This window comes from Acomys minous (assembly GCF_964271855.1).
Source record: "Acomys minous genome assembly, chromosome: 6".
In the NCBI taxonomy this organism is placed as follows: domain Eukaryota; kingdom Metazoa; phylum Chordata; class Mammalia; order Rodentia; family Muridae; genus Acomys; species Acomys minous.
In genome coordinates this window covers 77,757,155-77,783,840 of record NC_140487.1, presented here as the reverse complement: position 1 = coordinate 77,783,840, position 26,686 = coordinate 77,757,155, and the positions used below count along the sequence as shown (strand labels likewise).

General features: G+C 39.3%; 1 long non-coding RNA gene across 4 annotated transcripts in view; it reads left to right on the top strand.

Annotated features, from left to right (window-relative positions):
- Positions 1-23,071, top strand: part of LOC311599267 — a 73,072-nt gene extending 50,001 nt beyond the window's left edge. For 3 of the 4 annotated variants that reach the window (XR_014779843.1, XR_014779844.1, XR_014779845.1), the window contains one exon: positions 11,104-13,109. This is a non-coding gene — a long non-coding RNA (uncharacterized lncRNA). Of the gene's footprint in view, positions 1-11,103; positions 13,110-22,826 lie in introns of those variants that run through there. The other variant, XR_014779842.1, reaches the window with a different exon arrangement.
- The last annotated feature ends 3,615 nt before the right edge of the window (positions 23,072-26,686 follow it).

The window sequence follows — 26,686 nt, the reverse complement described above, 5'->3', positions numbered from 1 at the left end:
ATCCTTCTCATAAAAGGAAAATGCAGCAGTTCATTATTTTATGAGTGCGGGGAATTTTCCAGATTTAAACACCTTTGATTGAAAGCCAAGACACCAAATCATGTTATTAGCATAGTGTAAGTATCTCCAGGAATTCCTAGGTGTTTTCTGAACAATTTATTTTTTATCAGGAAAGTGTCTGACCTGGAATTCTCCCAAAGTCCAATGTTATTGTGTATACTTGTTTTTCCCAAGCATATCTAATTTATGAGAACATGGTTCTGAGGGGGGAAAGGGAATACTTCAGATAATCAGAACCAAAAATCTTGCTTCAAAATTCAAGAATGTTAAGGTGCGGGAAATGTTTACAGCTTAATTTACACAGAGTTTTCTTTTTATAAGCAAGGCCTGGCCCTAATATAATGTGGAAAATGAAAATTTAGAAGTAAAAAAAGAAAAGTAGAGGGGATCCAAGATGGCGGCAAGCAGTGTGGACCATGTTTGGAAGCTCTAGTGAACAATTCAGGGAATTGCACAGATTTCTAAGCCAGGAACACCAAGGTATCCATACCTCAGCAGCAGGAGTGGTCCATGGTTTGGAAGGACCAGGGTGCGGAGGACCTGTGTGCCCCTGCACAAGGGAGGAGCTCGGATTTTCTCGGATCAGAGCAGCAGCGGCAGAGACAGCATCAGCTGCAGCAGTGGCAGCAGTGGAACCAGCATCAGCAGTGGTTGTGATTGAGATTTGCAGATCAGAGCCTTCAGGTGCAGGCAATTGGTGTGGTGGCTGGAGGGAGTTGCTGCGGGAGAGGGTACTCTGGGCAGGATTTGGGACATGCGGTGCTTTGAGACCCAAAGTGGACTCAGCAGACAGTTCAGCCTCAGAGTACTGGGTTCAGCTCAGTGCGCAGTGCCATGGAGATGCTGGCTCAGCTCATCAAGCAATTCTGCCCAAGGCACTAGCTCAGCTCAGCAGCAGCTACCCTGCTGTGACGCAGGCTGAGTGGAGTGCTCAGTTCAACCCAGGGCACTAGCTCAGCTCAGCTGCAGTTCTCCTGCTGTGACACAGGCTGGTCAGAGCACTAAGTTCCACCCAAGACACTAGCTCAGCTCAGCGGACAGTACTGGGGTGCTGACACAGGCTGAGGTCAGCACACAGATTCGACCCAGAGTACCTTGCTGGACTTGCCAGGCAGAATGGGCCCAGAGACTCTAGCTGAGCTTTGCGCACAGGCTCGGTGGCCTTAAGACTCTAGATGGACTCTCCACGCAGTTTAGGTCAGAAGTCCTGGGCTGAATTCAGCGCACAGTTTAGGTCCAGAGTCCCTGGCTGAGCTCAGTGCACAATTCCGCCCCGGAGACATGGGTGGAGCTTGGCGTGCAGTTTGGGGCCAGAGTCCCCAACTGTGCTTGGCAGACAGATTGGGTCCAGAGACTCTAGTTGAGTTTTTGGCACAGTCCCACCTCTAAGACTCTGGTTGGACACAGTGTGCAGTTTGAATCCAGAATTCATGACTGAGCTTGGTGGACAGTTCGGGCCCTGAATCTATACCTGACCACAGCAAGCACTTTGGGGCAAAAGGCCCTAGCTGAGCTTGGTGCTCAGTTCCAGCCCAAAAATTCTGCCTGGACACTACGTGCATTTTGGGGCCAGACTCCCTAGGGGAGCTCAGTGCATAGATTGGTCCCAGAGTCCCTACCTGAGCTAGGCACACAGTTTAGGCCCTGAAAATCTGGCTGAGCTCAGTGCATGGATCTGGCCCAATGTCCCTGTCTGGACTTGGCAGGGGACCCAGAAGGCTATGGATACCTTGGCCTGACCCAATGCTCATTCAGAGACCCAGAATGATTGCAATACAGGGGAGATGAGGATCACTGGCTATGAGAGTCCAAAACGACAGGGCTAGCCTCCTGTCTTCCACACCAGTTAAGCATCAGAGCTTCCACCATAGGGAAATCATGAGAAAACAAGTGAATCTATCATCAGACTCCCTCCACCAAACTCTGGAAGCTACCCAACAAAAACAGAGATGGCAGGATGTCTAAAGGACAATGTAAAAGCATACGGAAAAAAAACCAAAACAACATGGCATCTCCAGTACCAGCAATCCCAAAGAAAACAAACCAGAGAACTCAAATGCAACGAAAATACAAGAAAATGAACTCAAGTCTTTAGTAATGAGGATGATAATGGAGGAAACAAATAAAATTTGTCATCAAAGGCAGGAAGACACAGCCAAAAAGGTGAGAAACATAAAAGAAGAACATAAAATGGAACTGGAAAATTTTCAGGAAAAGGCAAACAACCAGATGAAAGAAATAATTAAAACAGTTCACACTCTGAAGACCTATAAAGAGGCAATGGAAGAAATTCAAGAATATACAAACAATCAGATAAAAGAAATAAAAAATCTATTCAAGATATGAAGATGAAAATGAATTCAATGATAAACACACAGACAGAAGAAAAACGAGAACGTGAGACCTCAGAGAAGAAGGCAAGCAACACAGAGGTGAGCTTTTCCAACAGAATCCAAGAGATGGAAGAACAAATCTCAGGTCTAGAAGATACAATCACAGATCTTGAAGCAACCATTAAAGAAATGCCAAATCTGGAAAACTCCTGACACAAAACATACAAGAAATTAAGGACACCATGAAAAAAAGAATTCTGAGGTTAATAGGCATTGAAGAAAGAGAAGATATCAGACTCCAAAGCCCAGAAACTATTCTCAACAAAATCATAGAAGAAAATTTCCCCAATCTAAAGAAACAGATGCCTATAATCATACAAGAGGCATACAGAACACCAAATAGAATTGACAAGAAAAGAAAAACTGCCCATCACATAACAATCAAAACACAAAACATACAGAGTAAAGAAAAATGTTAAAAGCTGCAAGGGAAAAGGGCCAAATAACATTTAATGGCAAACCTATCAGAGCTACACCCGACTTATCAGCTGAGACCATAAAAGCCAAAAGGGCATGGACAAAGGTCCTGCAAAACCTAAGAGACCACAGATACCAGGCCAGAAAACTTTACCCAGGAAAACTATCAATAGCCATTGATGGAGAAAACAAAATATTCCATGACAAAACCAAATTCAAACAGTACCTATCCACAAATCCAGCTTTACAGAAGGTACTAGAAGGAAAACTCCATCCCAAAGGGTCAAACTACAACCAAAACTACTCAGGAAATAGATAACTATACCATGGCAAAAACACAACTACACAAATGCTCTACTGGAACCAACATCAAAATCAAGACTCTTAACAGCCACTGGTCATTAATATCTCTCAACATCAATGGTCTCAATTCTCCAATAAAAAGAGACAGACTAACTGAATGGGTACATAAACAAGAACCAACATTCTTCTCCATTAGTGAAACACATCTCACCCATAACGATAGGCATTACCTCAGGTTAAATGTTGGAAAAAAATATTCCAAGCAAATGGTCACAAGAAGCAAGCAGGCGAAGCCATTTAAATATCGAACAAAATAGACTTTCAACCAAAATTAATCAAAAAGGATGAGGACAGACACTTCATACTCATCAAAGGTAAAGTCAACCAAGATGACATCACAATTATGAACATCTATGCTCCCAATACAAGAGCACCAACATTTCTAAAAGATCTGCTAAAAAGGCAATAATAGTGGGAGACTTGAACACCCCACAATCACTGAAGGATAAGTCATTGAAACAGAAACTAAGCCGAGAAATAACATCATTAACCAATGCCGTGGATCAAATGGACCTAACACATGTCTATAGAATCTTTCATCCAAACAAGAAAGAATACACCTTCTTCTCTGCACCCCATGGAACCTTCTCCAAAATTGATCACATCGTAGTTCACAAAGCAAGCCTCAACAGATGCAAGAGGATTGAAATAATACCCTGTATCCTATCAGAACAATATGGTCTTAGGTTGCAATTCAACAACAACAGAAATAACAAAAACCTTGCACATACGTGAAAACTAAACAACTCTCTGCTATATGACACCTGGGTCTGGGAAGAAATAAAGAAATCAAGGAGTTTCTGAAATTCAGTGAAAATGAAGGAACAATATACCCAAATTTGTGGGATACATTGAAAGCAGTGCTAAGAGGAAAATTCATAGCACTAAGTGCCTTTAAAAAGAAATTGGAAACATGGCACATATGCATCTTAATAGCACAACTGGAAGCCCTTGGAAAAAAAGAATCAGAAACACCAAACAGGAATAGACATCTGGAAATAATCAAACTCAGGGGTGAAATTAACAAATTAGAAACTAAGAAAACAGTCCAAACGTTCAACAAAACCAAGAGTGGTTCTTTGAGAAAATCAACAAGATAGACAGACTATGAGACAAACTAACAAAAAGGCAGACAGACAGTATTGAAATCAACACAATCAGAAATGAAAAAGGAGACATAACAACAGACACTGAAGAAATACAAAGAATCATAAGATCCTACTTTGAAGGCATATATGCCACAAAATTTGAAAATCTAAGGGAAATGGACGGTTTTCTTGATCAATTTCACTTGCCAAAGTTGAGTGAAGAACAGATAAACAAGCTAAATAGTCCCATTTCCCCTACAGAAATTGAAGCAATCATTGATAGTCTCCCAACCAAAAAAAAAGCCAACAGCCAGATGGTTTCATTGCAGAATTCTACCAGACCTTCAAGGGTGAACTAATACCAATATGCTTCAAGCTACTCCAAAAGATAGAAATGGATGGAACATTACCAAATTCATTCTATGAGGCCATAGTCACATTGATATCTAAACCTCACACAGACTCAACAATGAAAAAGCATTTCAGGCCAATTTCTCTTATGAGCATCGATGCAAAAATACTAAATAAAATACTTGCAAAACGAATACAGGAACACATCCAAGATACTATTCATCATGACCAAGTAGGATTCATTCCAGGCATGCAGGGATGGTTTAATATATGGAAATCCATCCATGTAATACACCATATAAACAAACTGAAAATTTAAAAAAACCACATAATCATCTCTTTAAATGCAGAGAAAACATTTGATAAAATCCAACACGCATTCATGTTTAAAGTTTTAGAGAGATCGGGGATACAAGGCACTTTCCTCAACATAATAAAGGCAATATACAGCAAGAAAATAGCCAAAATCAAAGTAAATTGAGAGATATCCAAGTAAATTTTTCTAAAATTGGGAACAAGGCAAGGTTGCCCACTCTCTCCATGTCTCTTCAATATAATACTGGAAGTTCTAGCCAAAGCAACAAGACAACAAAAGGAGATCAAGGGGATCCAAATGGAAAAGGAGGAAGTCAAATTATCCCTATTTGCAGATGATATGATAGGATACATAAGTGACCCCCAAAATTCTACCAGAGAACTCCTACATCTGATAAACACCTTCAGCAAATTGGCTGGATACAAAATTAACTCAAAAAAGTCTGAAGCCTTCCTATACACAAATGACAAGCTTGCAGAGGAAGAAATTAGGAAAACAACACCCTTCACATTAGCCACAAGCAATATAAAATATTTAGGAATTACTCTAACTAAGCAAATGAAGGACTTGTTTGAAAAAAAATTCAAAACTCTGAAGAAAGAGATTGAAGATGCCATGAGAAGATGGAATGATCTTCCTTGCTCATGGATCAGGAGAATTAATATAGTGAAAATGGCCACCCTACCAAAAGCAATCTACAGATTCAATGCAATCCCTATCAAAATAAATACACAATTTTGTAAAGACATTGAAAGTTCAATTCTGAACTTCATATGGAAAAAAACCAGAATAGCTAAAACAATCTTGTACAATAAAAGGTGCTCGGAGGAATCTCCATACCTGATCTCAGACTGTACTATAAAACAATAGTAATTAAAACAGCATGGTCCTGGCAAAGCAATAGGCTGGTGGATCAATGGAATCGAACTGAAGACCCAGAGATGAATCCACACACATTTGCTCACTTGATTTTTGACAAAGAAGCCAAATCTATTCAATGGAAAAATGATAGCATCTTCAACAAATGGTGCTGGTCTAACTGGATGTCTACATGTAGAAAAATGCAATTAGACCCTTATTTGTCTCCATGCACAAAACTCAAGTCCAAGTGGATTAAAGACCTCAACTTAAAACAAGAGACATTAATTCAGTTAGAGAAATATGTGGGAAGAGCCTGGGACACATAGGCACAAGAAACAACTTCCTGAACAGTATGCCAACAGCCCAGGCCTTAAGGTCAACAATTAATAAATGGGACCTCATGAGGCTGAGAAGCTTCTGTAAGGCAGGAGACACTGTCAGTAGAACAAAGCGACAGCCTACAGACTGGGAAAAGATCTTCAACACCCCTTCATCTGACAAAGGTTTAATATCCAAAATATATAAAGAACTCAAGAAATTAAACACCACAAAACCAAACAACCCAATTGCAAAATGGGGCTTGGAACTTAATAGAGAATTCTCAACAGAGGAATATCAAATGGCTGAGAAATGCATAAAGAAATGCTCGTCCTCGTTAGTCATAAGAGAAATGCAAATCAAAACAACACTGAAATTCCATCTTAGACCCTTCAGAATGGCTAAGATAAAAAACTCAAATGACACCACATGTTGGCAAGGATGTGGAGAGAGAGGAACACTCCTTCATTGCTGGTGGGAATGCAAACTAGTACAGCCACTTTGGAAATCTATCTGGGGCTAAGACAGAAAACTGGGAATAAGACTTCCTCAAGACCCAGCTATTCCACTCCTTGGAATATACCCAGAAGATGCCCTACCATACAACAGGGACATATGCTTAACCATGTTCATAGCTGCTTTATACATAATAGCCAGAACATGGACACAGCCTAAGTGTCCCTCAGTAGAAGAATGAACTAACAAACTGTGGTACATTTACACTATGGAATACTACTCAACTATTAAAAACAAGGAATTCCCGAAATTTGTGGACAAATGAATTGATCTAGAAATTATCACAATGAGTGAATTCACCCAGAAACAAAAAGAGACAAACATTATATACTCACTTATTTCAAAACACTAGTCCCAGGGATACGTACCATGAAAAACTTTACTTACCAAGAACATGGGTCAGAGGAGAGGACATCCTATTGAGACTTTAGGCGAGAGTAGCATGGAAGAATGGGGAAATAGTAGGCCCCACAGGGTCCTAGAAACCTACAAGAAGAACTTTATGACAGGCAGATCTGGGTCCTGGGGTCCTCCTCAAACTGAGGAACCAGCCAAGGAGAATATAGGCAGTAAGCTTCGAACCCCTACCAAGATCTAGCCAATGAACATGATATTCTCCACCATTCAGTGGAGAGTGAGATCTCACAAGAACTCTGGTTCCCCTTTTATGACCATGTCCCCTGGATGGGGAGGCCTGGTGGCACACAGAGGAAGGATAGCAAGTTATCAAGAAGAGACTCGATATTCTAAGAGCATATACAGAGGAGGAGGTCTCCATCAATCAGAGACATAGGGGAGGGGAGAAGAGGAGAAGTGAGAGGAAGGGAAGAATAGAAGGAAACAGGAAAGAGGCTAACAATCGAGATGTAATATGAATAACTTAATTTTAAAAATGTAAAAAAAAGAAAAAAAGAATGTAATGTCATGAAAAATTTACTTGAAGGAAAGCAAAAAAAAAAGAGAGAGAGAGAGAGAGAACAAAGCGACAGCCTACAGACTGGGAAAAGATCTTCACCAACCCTACATCTGACAAAGGTCTAATATCCAAAATATATAAAGAACTCAAGAAATTAAACGCCACCAAGCCAAATAACCCAATTGAGAAATGGGGCTTGCAACTAAACGGATAATTCTCAACAGAGGAATATCAAATGGTTGAGAAACACTTAAAGAAATGCTCAATCTCCTTAGTCATCAGGGAAATGCACATCAAAACAACTCTGAGATTCCATCTTACACCCATCAGAATGGCTAAGATCAAAAATTCAAGTGACACCACATGCTGGCAAGGATGTGGGGAGAGAGGAACACTCCTTCATTGCTGGTGGGAATGCAAACTAGCACAGCCACTTTGGAAGTCTACCTGGTGCTATCTCAGAAAACTGGGAATAGGGATTCCTCAAGACCCAGCTATTCCACTCCTTGGAATATACCCAGAAGATGCTCCAGCACACAACAAGAAATTTTGCTCAACCATGATCATAGCAGCTTTATTCATAATAGCCAGAACATGGAAACAGCCCAAGTGTCCCTCAGTAGAAGAATGGATAAAGAAACTGTGGTACATATACACTATGGAATACTACTAGCTATTAAAAACAAGGAATTCCCGAAATTTGTGGACAAATGGATTGAGCAGGAAATGATCATAATGAGTGAGTTAACCCAGAAGCAGAAAGATTCAAATGAGATATACTCATTTATATCTGCATACTAGCCCAAGGGGCATGTCCCATGAAAGCCTTCACTTACCAGGAAATTGGGACAGAGGGGAGGACATCCTATCGTGACTCTAGATGAGAGAAGCATGGGAGAATAGCAAAGTAGAAGGATCCAGAGGGTCCTAGAAACTTACAAGTAGAACATTATGATAGGCAGATTTGAGCCCAGGAGTCCCATTCAAACTAAGGCTCCAGCCAAGAACAATACAGGTGGTAAACTTTAAATGCCTACCCAGACCTAGCTAATGGGCCGAACATTCTCCACAGTTGAGTGGAGAGTGGGGTAAGACTTTCACATGTACTCTGGTGCCTCATATTTGACCATATCCCCTGGAGGGGGAGACCTGGTGGCACTCAGAGGAAGGATAGCAGGTTTCCAAGAAGAGACTTGATACCCAATGAGCATATATAGGGGGAGGAAATCCCCCTCAAGAACAGTCATAAGGGAGGGGAATAAGGGGAAAATGGGAGGGAGGGAAGAATGGGAGGAAACAAGGGATGGGATAACCATTGAGATGTAACAAGAATAAATTAATTTTAAAAATTTTTAAAAAGGACCAAGAAGTGACATGAACTCCACAAGAAAACCATCACAATCAACTCAGGAGGTGGAGAATGTCTTGTTGAGACAGAATCACCAACAAAGAACCATGCATAGACACGCATACCCATGTATGCGTAGGCAGAGTTTGCCATTGTCATGGACATTTATGTCTGTTTTTGAACTCTTTTCTGTGGTGGGGCTACATTTTTAAGGCTACAGGGGAAGAGGATATGTCCAGTCCTGATGTGACTGATGAGTTGAGATAGGTGGGTAGTTTGGCTCCCCTTATTTGAAGAACAAAGGATGGTATGCAATGGTAAGGTTTGCCCAAGGGTAGAGAAGGAAAGAGGCAATGGTTGAGAGGTAAAATAAATAAACAAATTGATTAATTAAAAGATGTATGTCTTTATGCTTCTCTGTGAATAGATATAAGCAATGATCATTTATGCCTATAAATGTAATTGGACCCATGGTTTTGATTGAGGTTTTGCTCTGGACTACTTCATCTCTAAATACACTGGAATATACCTTTTCAAGACATGCATGCACAGATTAAGTGTATGCACAAACATCACTGGATCATTCACTTTCTTTTTCCTTCTAAAAAATATGAGATTCATATTTGCAAGTAGTGAAATATATTTTCTCTTCTAAAAAACTTATTTTACCACATTTGCAGTTACACTAACAGAACACTAGCATCCTACTTAGAATTAGAAACATCTGGAAATTGCAGTGTGATTTGTATGTGCCAATATTATATGTTTGCAAAATAGAATATAAAAAGTAAGCATATGGGAAATCTTTGATATGCATTAAAAAAATCAGAAATTAATTTAGAATATTGAATCGTTTTTATTTTTCTTTACAGAAAGAATAAACTCTCTTGTCTATTTCTAGTAATTTCATATCATTTGAATAGCAAATAGCAGACATTCTCCTTCATTCTAAATGATTCACACAGATTTAAATAATCAGTTCTCCACTTAGAAATTGTAACTTCGTGTTATCTTTGTCTAAAAAAAATAGCCCCTTTTAGGATACCCATTATTACCACAAAGAAAATTGCCATAGAAAATTTCAGTGCCACACAATAGGAATTTCAGAGTAGAATTTGTGTAACTCAAAAGGTAACTTATGCATAATAAACAAAAGAAACACCAGTTACTTGACATATCAGAGAGTCCTTGTAGTATAAAATGCTCTGCTTTAGTTGCACTTTCTCAGGATGAAAATTACTGAACTAGTGTGGGGTATCTTTCGTAATAAAGCACTGGCTACTGTGCCCTGAAAAATGTCAAGAGGAGGGCTATTTCCTGTGGATTGTGGCCGAGGTTCCTGTGTTTACTCAACTTTCGGCCTTAGTTACTCAACTTTATGGGAAAAACATAAAAGGGCAATTTAAACTCATAAAATATCATTGAGTTTATAAAAGAGTTTGGATTTTTACTTGTTGTGCACATTGGAAGAACAAGATAGAACACTCAAAGCATTTTTCTGTTTCTCATCTTCAGACCACTGCTGAAGTACTCTACAAGGAAAATTTCAAAAGCACTTACAACTTATTCAGAATGAGGTTAAAATAGTCTTTCTTCACAGGCCATTCCATCGCATGAAGGACGAAGACACAAGCTTTCATTACATTTCTATCCTTTTTTTCATTCTGCTTGATTCTCCAAGAGCAACTGGGAGGAATGAAACTGGTCATGAGAAGTGGAATATTCAGAAGCAAGAAGAACAAAATCAAAGTGAACATCATTGTCCTACTGTAGGCCTCGGTGCTGTGGGATGCGAAGTGTCCTACATATCAACCTATCATATGAGCACCCCTTGTTCCTTCCTTCCTTTATATTTCTGGACAATGGAAAGTATACTTGCACATTCATGACTCCTTTTCTCCCTAAGGCCCCTACTCATTCCTGGAGGAATCTTCCCCGGGGTTTATCATCTGTGGTCCACAGTCCATGTGATAAATATGAGATGATAAATATGTATGATAGTAGTTCTTTCTCTGGTTCCATGACATCATTCATGCTTGTGGCCAGTCAGATCCCTAGGCAGAGGAACATTTATAAAAACTTTTGTCTCTGAACTATCTTACAAATCTGTTTATGTGACTACCATTATAAATTATGTCACAATGTTTATTTTTCAGATGATTCACAGTGAAATATAAATTACTGATTCAAGAGGGACATAGAAAATGCCTCGTGACTACATGGTGAGCATTCTATCACCAAATCTATGCGTTGGAGAGGCAGCCTCTTTGGTGAGCAATCTGAGAGCCACAGAACATTTGCACTGGGGAATATGCCACACCAGTGACAAGTAAAAAATATCTAACCAAAATCTGTTCACACAATGTCTGCAGAATCAACAGTCTGGTGAAATCAAGTAATTTTGTTTGAGTCTGGCTGTATCCAAAATCATACACCTACTCACAAAATGGCAGACAATATACATGTTAAATGTTGGTTTTTAAACTTTAAACAATTATCTAGAGAGAACTCCAGATCTTTTTGTATCATTTCAAATATTAAATAAGATGGATCACTCCATTCACACATAAATTATTAACGAGAAACTAAGTTAAATATTTGAGTTCTAACACATGATCTCCATCTTAGATGCTCAGTTCTCACAGATGAATGACTTGTGGTGACGCATTTCTTGTACTTCATCTTTGATTTTCAACATTTAGTTTTGTTTTTTTACATTCAGGTAATGTGTGAAAAGAATTATTATTCTAAGTATCTTAGAAGTGAATAAGAACTAAGGAACAAACATGGGTTCAATGTGTAAACTCTTCCTATACCACTTTCCTAGTAATCTATTCTTTATTGCAGTCTAGACTCTGCATTGCCAGAGTGATAGTGCTGTTTTCTTCCTACTAGCATCACAGAATACTCCATCCTTAATTCCTCTAGGCCTTTACAGTTCTCAAATTACACTTGTCCTACTTTATTTGTGTAAAAATGCATGTTACGCATGCGCACGAACAGACACTTAATACACACACAGATACAACACCTACAGTAATGAAACTAGAGTCTATGAAAATTCTGATTTTCCCAAATTTGACTGTGTTGCTTAACATGATGCCCTACTGTTTCTTCCCCAATACCTGATGATGATATAATTATATTTTCTGGGTTAAGCACTAGCCCTTTATTTATATATAGACCACCATGTGCTTTTCATCTGAATTCAAATAGGTCTAGAAAAGAATGGACACAATAATTGTATTTCTTCAGTTTCCCTTTTGATTTTTTATTTTAATCAAAATTACATTTGTTTGAATTAAACAGGAGCTAATTTTAGAGCATATATATATAAGCAGTTATATTATTTAATTAAAAATAACTTTGAAGCTATTTGAGATATAAGAGATAATACATTTAATGAACCTTTCAGAATTCTAAGAATGTTTAGTCAATAGGAAAAATGACTATGTATATATGAAGGTAAAGTCACAGAATTTTGGATGATATGTTTTATTTACTTGTCCATCTTTTAAGGGGTTTTAAATTTGATATCATATTTTGAATATTCTGAAACAAACATTACAGAAAATTGTCTATGTGTTATGCTTACTTATATGCATAATAATATGTCATGAGAGGTTTGGTGGAGCAAATGTTATTCCTACATTTGCCAAATAAAGGATCTGTATCCTGTTTACCATACTGGAACCCTCAGTTTCAACTCACACTAGAAACCTTAAAGGGGAACTTTCATAACTCTCCTATTCTCATTAACGTATTTGGTCATTATTTATGTATCCCTTCTTATATGACGAGGAACACTCCTCCTGACTAAGGCTTCATTTTTTATATCTAAACTGACATAATTTGAAGCTTTGCATAATTAGATAAAATGACAGTTAAAAATATAATACTCTATATGTGTAAATATGCACTACTACTCCTGGAATGATCACACAGTAAGTAAGAACAGTGACTGCTTTTACAGAGATCAGTGGTTCCATTCCAAGTATCCATATAGAATCCCACAACCATTGATAACTCCAGTCCTAGAGGATCTGCTCATCTATTCTGACTTCTGTTCATTCATATGCATAAGAAGAATAAATCGTTTTCAATACACAAATATGAATTAATATTTAAATAAAAGCAAATGAAAACTGTTGCTTCTATTTTACCCTAGAGTTATTTTTATTAATTTATTCATATTACATCTCAATTGTTAGCCCATCCCTTGTATCCTCCCATTCCCCCCTCCCTTCTGCTTCCCCCCCTACTCCCCTCCCCTATATCTGTGACTGAGGGGGACCTCCTCCACCTGTATATGCTCATAGGGTATTGAGTCTCTTCTTGGTGACCAGATATCCTTTCTCTGAGTGATACCACGCCTCCCCATCAAGGGACGTGGTCAGAAATGAAGCACCAGAGTTTGTATGAAAGTCAGACCTCACTCTCCACTCAACAGTTGAGAATGTCCTGTCCATCGGCTAGATCTGGGTAGTGGTTCGAAGTGTACTGCCTATATTCTCCTTGGCTGTGTCATAGTTTGAGCAGGACCCCAAAACCCAGATCCACCGGTCATAATGTTCTTCCTGTAGGTTGCCAGGACTGTCTAGATCCTTCTATTTCCCCATTCTCCCATGTTTCTCTCACCTAAAATTCCAATATGATGTCCTCCCCACTGACCCACTTTCCTGTAAGTAAAGTCTTTCGTGGGACATACACCTTAGCCTAGTGTCTCCATATAAGTGAGTATATATCATTTGTATCTTTTGCTTCTGGGTGAACTCACTCATTATGATCATTTCTAGCTCAATCCATTTCTCCACTAATTTTGGTAATTCCTTGTTTTTAATAGCTGAATAGTATTCCATAGTGTAAATGTACCACAGTTTCTTTATCCATTCTTCTACTAAGGGACACTTAGGCTGTTTCTATGTTCTGGCTACTATGAGTTTGGCAGCTGTGAACATAGATGAGCATATGTCCCTGTTGTGTGGTAGAGCATTTTCTGGGTATATTCCAAGGAGTGGAATAGCTGGGTCTTGAGGAAGCCCTATTCCTGTTTTTCTGGGAAAGCACCAGATAGATTTCCAAAGTGGTTGCATTAGTTTGCATTCCCACCAGCAATGAAGGAGTGTTCCTTTTACTCCACATTCTCACCAGCCTGTGGTGTCAGTTGAATTATTGATCTTAGCCATTCTGATGGGTGTAAGATGAAATCTCAGTGTCATTTTGATTTGCATTTCTCTGATGACTAAGGAAGTTGAGCATTTCTTTAAGTGTTTCTTAGCCATTTGATATTCCTCTGTTGAGAATTATCTGTTTAGTTCTGAGCCCCATTTCTCAATTGGGTTATTTGGTTTGGTGGTGTTTAATTTCTTGAGTTCTTTATATATTTTGGATATTAGACCTGTGTCAGATGAAGGGTTGGTGAAGATCTTTTCCCAGTCTGTAGGCTGTCGCTTTGTTCTCTTGACAGTGTCACCTGCCTTACAGAAGCTTCTCAACCTCATGAGGTCCCATTTATTAATTGTTGATGTTAAGGCCTGGGCTGTTGGTGTTTGTTCAGGAAGTTGTCTTCTGTGCCAATGTGTTCCATGCTCTTCACCACTTTTTCCTCTAACCAATTTAATGTCTCTGGTTTTATGTTGAGGTCTTTAATCCACTTGGACTTGAGTTTTGTGCAGGGTGACAAGTAGATGTCTAGTTGCATTTTTCTACATGTAGACATCAAATTAGACCAGCATCATTTGTTGAAGATGCTATCCTTTTTCCATTGAATAGATTCTTTGTCAAAAATCAAGTGACCAAATGTGTGTGGATTCATCTCTGGATCTTCAGTTCGATTCCATTGATCCACCAGCCTATTGCTGTGCCAGTACCTTGCTGTTTTAGTTACTTTTGCTTTATAGTACAGCTTGAGATTTGGTATGGAGATTCCTTCAGTGGGTCTTTTATTGTATAGGATTGTTCTTGACTATTCTAGGCTTTTTGTTTCTCCATCTGAAGTTGAGAATTGATCTTTCAATGTCTTCAAAATATGTTGTAGGTATTTTATAGGGATTGCATTGAATCTATAAATTGCTTTTGGTAAGATGGCCATTTTTACTATGCTAATTCTCCCAATCCATGAACAAAGTGGATCCCTCCATCTTGTCATATCATCTTCAATCTCTTTCTTCAGAGATTTAAAGTTTTTTTCATATAAGTCCTTCACTTGCTTGGTTAGAGTTATTCCTAGATATTTTATATTGCTTGTGGCTATCGTGAAGTATGTAGTTTTCCTAATTGCTTCATCTGCCTGTTTGTTATTTGTATATAGAAAAGCTATTGATGTTTTTGAGTAATCTTGTATCCAGCCAATTTGCTGAAGGTGTTTATCACTTCTGGGAGTTCTCTGGTGGAATTTTGGGGGTCACTTATATACACTATGATATCATCTGCAAATAGGGGTACTTTAACTTCTTCCTTTCCCATTTGGATCCCCTTGATCTCCTTTTGATGTCTTATTGCTTTGGCTAGAACTTCAAGAACTATATTGAAGAGATATAGGGAAAATGGGCAGCCTTGTCTGGTCCCCAATTTTAGGAGGATTTCCTTGAGTATCTCTCCATTTAATTTAATGTTGGCTATTGGTTTGTTGTATATAGCCTTTATTATGTTTAGGTACATGCTTTGTATTCCCGATCTCTCCAGAACTTTAAACATGAATGGTGTTGGATTTTGTCAAATGCTTTTTCTGCATCTAAGGAAATGATCATGTGGTTTTTCTCTTTCAGTTTGTTTATACGGTGGGTTACATTGATGGATATCCATATGTTAAACCATCCCTGCCTACCTGGAATGATGCCTACCTGGTCATGGTGAATGATATCTTTGATATGTGGTTGTATTTGTTTTGCAAATATTTTATTGAGTGTTTTGATATCAATGTTCATAAGAGAAATTGGTCTGAAATTCTCTTTTTTGTTGGGTCTTTTTGGGGTTTAAGTATCAACGTGACTTTGGCCTCATAGAAAGAATTTGGTAATGTTCCATCCATTTCTATCTTTGGGAATACCTTGAAGAGTATCGGTATTAGCTCCTCTTTGAGCTGAAGCCATGTGGTCCTGGGCTTTTTTTTTTTTTGGTTGGGAGACTATCAATGATTGCCTCTATTTATAGGTGAAATAGGGCTATTTAATTTGTTTATCTGATCTTGATTCAATTTTGGCAAATGGAATCGGTCAAGAAAATTGTCTGTTTCCCTTAGATTTTCAAATTTTGTGGCATAAATGCCTTTAAAGTAGGTTCTTATGATTCTTTGTATTTCTTCAGTGTCTGTTGTTATGTCTCCCTTTTCATTTCTGATTTTGTTGATTTGGATAGTGTTTCTCTGTCTTTTAGTTAGATTGCCTAACAGTTTGTCTATCTTGTTAATTTTCTCAAAGAACCAGATCTGGGTTTTGTTGATTCTTTGAATTGTTCTCTTTGCTTCTAATTTATTGATTTTAGCTCTGACTTTGATTATTTCTAGAAGTCTATTTCTCCTGGGTGTTTCTGCTTTTTTTTTTCCTAGGGCTTGTAGATGTATTGTTAAGTTGTTTATGTGGGATGTTTCCATTTTCTTTTTAAAGGCACTTAGTGCTTTGATTTTTTCTTCTTGGCACTGCTTTCAATGTGTCCCACAAATTTGGGTATGTTGTTCCTTCATTTTCATTGAATTTCAGGAAGTCTTTTATTTCTTCCTTTATTTCTGCTATGACCCATGTGTCATTAACTAGAAAGTTGTTTAGTTCCCATGAGTGAGTAGGCTTTTTGTTATTTCTGTTGTTGTTGAAGTCCAGCCTTAGACCCTGGTGATCTGATAAGATACAAGGTATTATTTCAATCTTTTTTTATTTGTTGAGGCTTGCTTCGTGACCTACTATGTGATCAATTTTAGAGAACATTCCATGGGCTGCTGAGAAGAAGGTATAATCCTTTGCATTTGGGTGAAAAGTTCTGTAGATATCTTCTAGATGCATTTGATTCATTACATTGGTTAATGAACTTATTTCCTGGCTTAGTTTTTGATTCAATGACCTATCCTTCAGTGAAAGTGGCATGTTGAAATCTCCCAATATTAATGTTTGAAGATCAATGAGTGATTTAAGCTTTGTTAATAGTTCTTTTACAAATGTGGGTACCCCTGTATTAGGAGGATAGATGTTCAAAATCATGATGTGTTCTTGGTTGACTTTACCTTTGATGAGTATGAAGTGTCTTTCCTCATCCCTTTTGATTAATTTTGGTTTAAAGTCTATTTTATTAGATATTAGAAAGGCTACCCCAGCTTGTTTCTTCTGACCATTTGCTTGAAATATTTTTTCCCAATTTTTACTCTGAGGCAATGTCTGTCCTTGTGGTTGAGATCTGTTTCTTCATGCAGAAGAAGGTTGGATCATGTTTTTTCATCCACTCAGTTAGTCTGTGTCTTTTTATTGGAGAATTGAGACCATTAATGTTGACAGATATTAATGACCAGTGACTGCTAAGTCCCTTCATTTTTGCTGTTTGGTACAGTCAAGATTTAGTAAGGTTGTTATTTCGCGATGGTGTAGTTATCTATTTCCTATGTAGTTTTGGTTGTAATTTGACCCTTTGTGGTGGAGTTTTCCTTCTAGTAACTTCTGTAAAGCTGGATTTGTGGTTAGGACTGTTTGAATTTGTTTTTGTCATGGAATATCTTGTTTTCTCCGTCAATGGTTATTGGTAGTTTGATTGGATATAGTAATCTTGCCTGGCATCTGTGTTCTCTTAGGGTTTGCAAGACCTGTGTCCAGGCCCTTCTGGCTTTCATGATTTCTGCTGAGAAGTTAGGAGTAATTCTGACAGGTTTGCCATGGTATGTTACTCAGCCTTTTTCTCTTGCCACTTTTAATATTTTTTCCTTGTTCTGTCTATGTTGTGTTTTTATTATTATGTGGCTGGAAGAATTTCTTTTCTGGTCTATTCTATTTGGTGTTCTGTAGGCCTCTTGTATGCTAATATGCATCTCATTCGTCAAATTGGGGAAGTTTTCTTCTATGATTCTGTTAAAGATATTTTCTGGGCTGTGGAGTCAGTTGTCCTCTCCTTCTTCAATACCTATTATTTTCAACTTTCATCTTTTCATGGTGTCCTTGATTTCTTGGATGTTCTGTTTCAGGAACATTTCAGATTTGCCGTTTTATTTGATAGTTGTTTCTAGTTCTATGATTGTATCTTCAAGTCCTTATATTTGTTCCTCCATTTTTTGCATTCTATTAGATAAGGTCACCTCTCAGATGCTTGCTTTGTTCTTTGATGCCTCTCGATCAGTTCTTTTTTCTGTGTTCCTTTATCATAGCTTCAATTTTTATCTTCATGTCTTGAACTGTTTTAATGTTTTCCTTCATCTGATTATTTGTATTTTTCTGAAATTCTTCAAGTGTGTCTTTATAAAACTCTTTTAAATCTTCAGCACTCTTGTTTGCCTCCTCTTGCAGTTTTTTACAGATTTTATTTGTTTCTTCTATTATCACCTTCCTTACTAAGGACTTGAGGTCATTTTCTTGTATATCGATTGTTTTTTGGTTCTCTGGGTTGTTTTCATTGGCATTATTTGGGTCTGGAGATGCCAAATTTTGGGGGGTTTTGTGAATGTTCTTTCGCTGTCCTCTTGTCATTTTTGTGTCTCTGATGTTGGAAGGTAGCTTCAAGTGGCCTTCACTGGTAGAGAATGGATAGTTGATGACTGATTATAGGTCAGGTGCCCTTGCCTGTAGGCATCAGGGAGTATTTCCCTGGAACAGACAGGTGATCTAGTTTCCACTCCTGGAGATTTTTCTCTACACCTTAGGCTCCAGACGGAGTCAGCCAAAGTAGGTTTCTGTTTGGACCCTTTCACTTTACTGCTGTAATTTAGATCAGCAGTTTTGGGACATAGAACAAAGACAGCACAAAAGCACTCTGTTTGGGTAGGGTGGTCCCAGCTGCCTGTCCTTCCTGTGGCTTTGTAGCCAAGACCCCAGCTGGATCAAATCTTCTGGGCTCTAGCTGTCTTTCAACTCTGCCTCTATACCCTGTAGAAATGTCCAGCATCTCCCAGGAACATGGGAGATCCTGCTGGGCCTGCAGGAGCTTGACACAGCTAGTTTCTGTCTGTTGTAGAGTACAGGATAACTGCATGGCAGTCCAGAAGCAATACAAGTTCAGGCCGCTGGCAGAATCCAAAGTGCCAGCAATTTCTTTGCCTTTGTAAACCAGGACATACAGAGATGCCTCTAGGTCAGCAATTAGACACTGTAAGCACATCTCACATCTCCTGATGGCATGGGAGATCCTACTGGGCCTGTGGGAACAGTCTAAGCTGGTTTCTAGCTGCCCTTGTTTTCATGCTCAGACCATTGAGTCTGGATTTAGATTGGGCCAAGGACGATCCATCACATCCTCTCTATTTGTTTTTGTGGAACCCACCAGTTGTGTTTCCATTCGGCCTGGGTGGGCAACTTGCACAGTTTGGGGTGGATAGATGGATACAAGGGCAGTTTCACCCTATTCCCTGAGACTCCTTAAGCCAGGGGCTCCAGAAAATCACCCCCCACAAACACAGTGAGTTTGTGCTTTATATTCTGGCTGCAGCTCCCATACGGATGCCGTTCCAGAGTCTGGGGAGTGCGTTTAGCACCTCTGGGCTGTTGCTTGTCCCAGGGTTAGGCCCACCAGTGGTCTGGGACCCCACTCACCTACAGTTCTCAAGATCCAGCAGTCTGTGGCTCCATTCAAATCCCTGGTCTCCTCGCAGTACATCAGATACAGTGCATACTGGTCGATGCCATCTTGAAACCCCCAATAATTGAAAGTTAAAGTACACTTCATGATAGAGCTGAAAAAGCCATACAAATTACTGGTAATTTAAACAGCCACAGCCCCAAGCACAGGGATGCAGTGCAATCGGTGCCCAGAGGAAAGCATGAACTTTGAGTGCTTGCTTTAGTAAAGAAACAAATCAAAGAGCTGAGCTCCTAGACTCAGAGACCCTGGAGGGAACATAATAAGTCCTGGGTGGACACACTGAGTTTCTGTAAAAAAAAAAAAGTCAATATAGTTATTTTTCTAAAGTATGTAAAATCGCATAAAGCAAAATACATCACATCAAAGATGGACAAGTAAAAAAAATAACGGAAGAAAAACACCCAAGAAAAGGCACAAGAATCAGATGGGTACTCATTCACACACACAGGTATTTATTCTAATACTAACCTCAAAGCTATACTATACATGCAAAGGACTTCGTTCCTACCATATAGGGCCTTTGATTTCAGCTTAAGGCTCTGTGAGTGCATGTGAGTTTTTTCAGTTGAGTCAGAGGGCTTGTGTAGGATGTGATTTTGATGGCTAGGGGAAGAATCGGGGACTGCTCTCTCCACTTTGGCAATAGGCAAATTAGGTGAAGGTGTGAGGGGGTTGAAGGTGACTATCTACTTTTATCATGGAGTTCTTTAGGCATCTAGGTTGTTGGGTTGGAAAAAATAGAGATGAGCGGGGCAAGTGGCTTGTGGACTTCCCAGAAGTTATAGGAAGTAAGGGTGGTACCTGGTCTTGATTTGCCATATGAATTCAGAGAAGGCTGTGAGATGTGAGGTAGAGATGGCTTTCAGGCCCTGAATCTCTGACTTGGATGGCAGCGAAGAGGCATTTTTTTATGGTCTTGTTTTAATGGTTCCTAAGCACTGGCAGACTGTGCCTATGATAGGAAAAAAACAGGGAAATTTTTTCTCTCCTTGATTCTTATTTTATTGGGTAAGATAAGTGACTTGGGTACATCATTCAGGTATTAAATATTACCTGTGGCCCTATGACATCCCATGTGGGAAGGAAATCATCTACAACAAGATTTGTATTTGTCATGTTGTATGCCATACAATTTTAAGAGGGTGCATATCTCTTTAACATCAGGGTCTATTCTATGTGATGAATTGTTCCCCATGATATATAAAAATAGGAAGTATTTCTGGTGATGGTCAATGTTATAGAGGCAATTCTGCCAGGAGGGTTTGGCACGCAACACAAACATAAGTCTTTCAGCAGTTTTAAGAGCCTGGCAGCCTACTCTCACCTATCCAATGGACAGGACATTCTCCACAGTTATGTGGAGAGCCCAGACTGACTTGGACATGAGCTCTGGTGCTCCATATTTGACCACCTCCCTTGGAGTGGAGGCCTGTTGGCACTCAAAGAAAGAGTAAGCAGACTACCAAGATGAGACTTGATATCCTATTACCATATAGTGAGGGAGGATGTCCCCCCTCAGTCATAGATTTATGGAAGGGGAATAGGGTGAAAGCAAGAGGGAGAGAGGAATGGGAGGATACAACTGGTGGGATAACAATTGAGTTGTAATCTGAATAAATTAATAAAATTAAAATAAAAAAATTTTTAAAGAAAATAAAAGAAGCTAGCAGCCATCATAATGATTATTATGTGGATGCTGAATTACTAGGGGTTTTTTTTTTTGAGAGGCTAAAATTCATTTCCTATGCCCAGGTTGGGCTATTGGAGTCTAGAAAGAGGACATGGAAACCTTAGGCCAATATCAAGTAGTACGTTCATAGACAGGTTTCAATTGTTTCACAAGCATATACAGTCACTCAGAAGTGTGCGCTAAAAAGAAAGTAGAAAAATAGAAGTGCCTCTCACAGAATAGGAAGCTTGCATTTTTAAGCTGGGTGATGCTCACCTTTTCTCACACTAACTGTGGGCAAATGCCAGAAGGAAGGTTTAGTAGGACGCAGGCAAGGAGACAGCTTCACTTGCAGTCAGCATAATTATTGCCAAAATGGATCAGGCTTCAGCTGCTTCTAAGGTAGTTCCACCATTGCTACCTGACCAACAGTCCAACCTTGGGATTACAGTGGAAATTATTTCTCAGAATAAAAGTAGAGGCTCAGACAATCCTGATGGAAGAGTGGAGTGAGATGGAAGCCTTTATTTTCATGAATCATGGATATTATTAACCTTAGGCAGTGGGAAGGGTTTCAAGATGTGTTTGCTTTGCTAGGGCTAGGGAGTTCTCAGGGCTACTTAAAATACATGTGACAAAAATCCTTCTCATAAAAGGAAAAAGCAGCAATTCATTATTTTATGAGTGCGGAGAATTTTCCAGATTTAAACACCTTTGATTGAAAGCCAAGACACCAAGTCATGTTATTAGCATAGTGTAAGTATCTCCAGGAATTCCTAGGTGTTTTCTGAACAATTTATTTTTATCAGGAAAGTGTCTGACCTGGAATTCTCCCAAAGTCCAACATTATTGTGTATACTTGTTTTTCCCAAGCATATCTACTTTATGGGAACATGGATCTGAGGGAGGAAAGGGAGTATTTCAGATGATCAGAACCAAAAATCTTGCTTCAAAATTCAAGAATGTTAAGGTGCGGGAAATGTTTACAGCTTAATTTACACAGAGTTTTCTTTTTATAAGCAAGGCCTGGCCCTAATATAATGTGGAAAATGAAATTTTAATTATAAAAAAAGGAAAAAGAAAGAAAGAATGAAATTTGCACGCAAATGAATGGAACTAGAAAATATCTCATGAAGTGAGGTAACACAGACCCAGAAAGAAAAGCATGTTATGTAATCACTCATAATCAGAAATTAACCATAGAGAATAACATCCACATATATTGGATGATTATTAATATTTTATATTGATTAATTGTTTAAGAAATGAGCTGCTATATCTTAACCAGATTTATACACGAAGAACCACAAAGAGAGACTAGGGTCTACTTAATTATCCTAGAGCACAATGCTGCACAATATGGACTTCATATTAAATTTCCAAGGTAATATATTTTGCTTCCTTTTAGTTTTCTCATATTAAACTTGATTTTTCCTTCTATTCTAGGCACAGCTCATTCCTCCTGCTGCTTCATGTTCATTTTTACACATATCCCTCCTGTCCTTTCTGTTCTTTCTCCTCCTGTCACTGTACCAGGAACTTCCACACTATTTTTCTGTATTTCTCATTATTGGCTAGTTGGCTTTTATTGAAAATACAGACAATAAATTTTGATATGTTTACACAAATCTGAGAGTGGTGATAATTAGAATAAACATTATGATGGAATGTATTCATTGAAATCAGACAGCAGGGAGGAAAATCAGCATTTAAATAAAACAAGTTTAAAATGTACACAGTCGAGGAGATCCAAGATGGCAGCGAGTAGTGTGGACCGTGTTTGGAAGCTCCAGTGAACAATTCAGGGAATTGCACAGATTTCTGAGCCAGGAACACCAAGGTCCCCACACCACGGCAGAAAAAGTGCTCCACGGTTTGGAGGGACCAGGGTGCGGAGGACCTGCTTCCCCTGCACACAAGAGGAGCACAGATTTTCTCAGATCAGAGCAGCAGCGGCAGAGACATCAGTGTCACCAGAGGCACCAGCAGCACCAGCGGCACCAGTGGCACCAGCGGCGGTGGCTGAGGTTTGCAGCTCAGAGCCTTCCAGTGGAGTTGATTGGTGTGGTGGACGGTGGGAGTTGCTGCGGGAGAGGGGAGTCTGGACAGGATTTGGGTCACGTGGTGCCTTGAGACCCAAACTGGACTCGGCAGACAGTTCAGCCCCAGAGTCCTGGGTTTGCTCAGTGAGCTGTGCTGTGGAGACACTGGCTCAGCACAGCAAGCAATTCTGCCCAAGGCACAGCTCCTCTGCTGTGACACAGGCTGAGCCGAGTGCTCACTTCCACCCTAGGCACCAGCTCAGTGCAGCCTCAGTTTGCCTGCTGTGATGCAGGCTGGGTGGGGTGCTCATTTCCACCCTAGGCACCAGCTCAGCACAGCCACAGTTTTCCTGCTGTGACGCAAGCTGGGTGGAGTGCTCAGTTGCACTGTAGGCACTTGCTCAGCGCAGTTCTCCTGCCATGACACAGGCTGGGCAGAGAGCTCAATTCCACCCTAGGCACTAACGCAGTGTAGCCGCAGTTCTCCTGCGGTGATGCACGCTGGGCAGAGTGCTCAGTTCCACTGGAGGTGCCAGCTCAGCGGAGCCACAATTCTCCTGCTGTGGCAGACGGTTCAGGCCCTGAGAATCTAGCTGAGCTCGACACGTGGTCAGGCCCAGTATCCCTGGCTGGACTTGGCAGGGGACCCTTCACCTGATCAAATGCTCATTCAGTGACCCAGAACGATTGCAAGACCCACAGCAAAGGGGAACTGAGGATCACTGGCAGTGAGAGCCCAAAACAACAGGGCTAACCTCCTGCCATCCATACCAGGGAAGTATCAGGGCTTCCAGCCTATGGAATTCGTGAGAAAACAAGTGATTCTATCATCAGACTCCCTCCACTCAACTCTGGAAGTTACCCAACAAAACCAGAGATGGCAAGATGTCTAAGGACAGCGTAAAAGCATACGCAAAAAAAAAAAAAAAAAAAAATGGCGTCTCCAGTTTCCAGCTATCCCAAAGAAAACAACCAAGAGAACTCAAATACAACGGAAACACAAGAAAATGACCTCAAATCCTTGGGAATGAGGATGATAATGGAGGAAACAAATAAAATTCGAAATCAGATGCAGGGAGACACAGCCAAGCAGGTGAGAGACAAAAAAAGAATCACATAGAGTGGAACTGGAAATTTTTCAGGAAAATGTAAACAACCAGATGAAAGAAATAAATAAAATGGTTCAAGATTTGAAGACCTATAAAGCGACAATGGAAGAAGCTCAGGAATATACAAAAAATCAGATGAAAGAAATCAAAAAATCTGTTCAAGATATGAAGATGAAAATGGACTCAATGATAAACACACAGACAGAAGAAACACAAGAACATGAGACCTCAGAGAAGAAGGCAAGTGACACAGAGGTGAGCTTTTCTAACAGAGTCCAAGAGATGGAACAATGAATCTCAGGTCTAGAAGATACAATCACAGATCTTGAAGCAACCATTAAAGAAAATGCCAAATCTGGAAAACTCCTAACACAAAACATCCAAGAAATTAAGGACACCATGAAAAGAAGAATTCTGAGGATAACAGGCATTAAAGAAAGAGAAGATATCAGACTCCAAGGCCCAGAAACTATTCTCAACAAAAATCATAAAAGAAAATTTCCCCAATCTAAAAAAAGAGATGCCTATAAACATACAAGAGGCCTACAGAAAACCAAATAGAATTGACAAGAAAAGAAAAACTGCCCTTGACATAATAATCAAAACACAAAATATACAGAACAAAGAAAAAATATTAAAAGCTGTAAGGGAAGAAGGCCAAATAACATTTAATGGCAAACTTGCAAAACTTAAGAGACCACAGATGCCAGACCAGAAAACTTTACCCAGCAAAACTATCAATAACCATTGATGGAGAAAACAAAATATTCCATGACAACCCAAATTCAAACAGTACCTATCCACAAATCCAGCTTTACAGAAGGTACTAGAAGGAAAACTCCATCCCAAAGGGTCAAGCTACAACCAAAACTACTCAGGAAATAGATAACTATACCATGGCAAAAACACAACTACACAAATGCTCTACTGGAACCAACATCAAAATCAAGACTCTTAACAGTCACTGGTCATTAATATCTCTCAACATCAATGGTCACAATTCTCCAATAAAAAGACACAAACCAACTGAATGGGTGCATAAACAGGATCCAACATTCTTCTGCATTCAAGAAACACATCTCACCCATAATGATAGGCATTACCTCAGGATAAAAGAATGGAAAAAAATTTTCCAAGCAAATGGTCACAAAAAGCAAGCAGGCGTAGCCATTTTAATATCAGACAAAATAGACTTTCAACCAAGATTAATCAAAAGGGATGAAGACGGACACTTCATACTCATCAAAGGTAAAGTCAACCAAGATGACATCACAATTCTGATCATCTATACTCCCAATACAAGGGCACCCACATTTGTAAAAGATCTGCTAAAAAGGCTTAAACCACAGATCGATCCCCACACAATAAGAGTGGGAGACTTCAACACCCCACTCTCACTGACAGACAAGTCATTGAAACAGAAACTAAGCCGAGAAATAACATCATTAACCAATGCCATGGGTCAAATGGATCTAAAAGATATCTATAGAACCTTTCACCCAAACAAGAAAGAATATACCTTCTTCTCTGCACCCCATGGAACCTTCTCCAAAATTGATCACATCGTAGTTCACAAAGAAAGCCTCAACAGATACAAGAGGATTGAAATAATACCTTGTATCCTATCAGATCATCATGGGCTTAGGCTGCAATTCAACAACAACAGAAATAACAAAAAGCCTACACGTATGTGCAAACTAAACAACTCTCTGCTAAATGACACCTGGGTCAAGGAAGAAAAAGAGAAAGAAATCAAGGAGTTTCTGAAATTCAATGAAAATGAAGGAACAACATACCCAAATTTGTGGGATACATTGAAAGCAGTGCTAAGAGGAAAATTCATAGCACTAAGTGCCTTTAAGAAGAAATTGGAAGCAACGCACATAAGCACCTTAATGACACAACTGGAAGCCCTAGGAAAAAAAGAAGCAGAAACACCCAAAAGGAGTAGACGTCTGGAAATAATCAAACTCAGGGGTGAAATTAACAAATTAGAAACTAAGAAAACAGTCCAAAGAATCAACAAAACCAAGAGCTGGTCTTTGAGAAAATCAACAAGATAGACAGACCATTAGTCAAACTAACTAAAAGGCAGAGAGAAGGTATTGAAATCAACAAAATCAGAAATGAAAAGGGAGACATAACAACAGACACT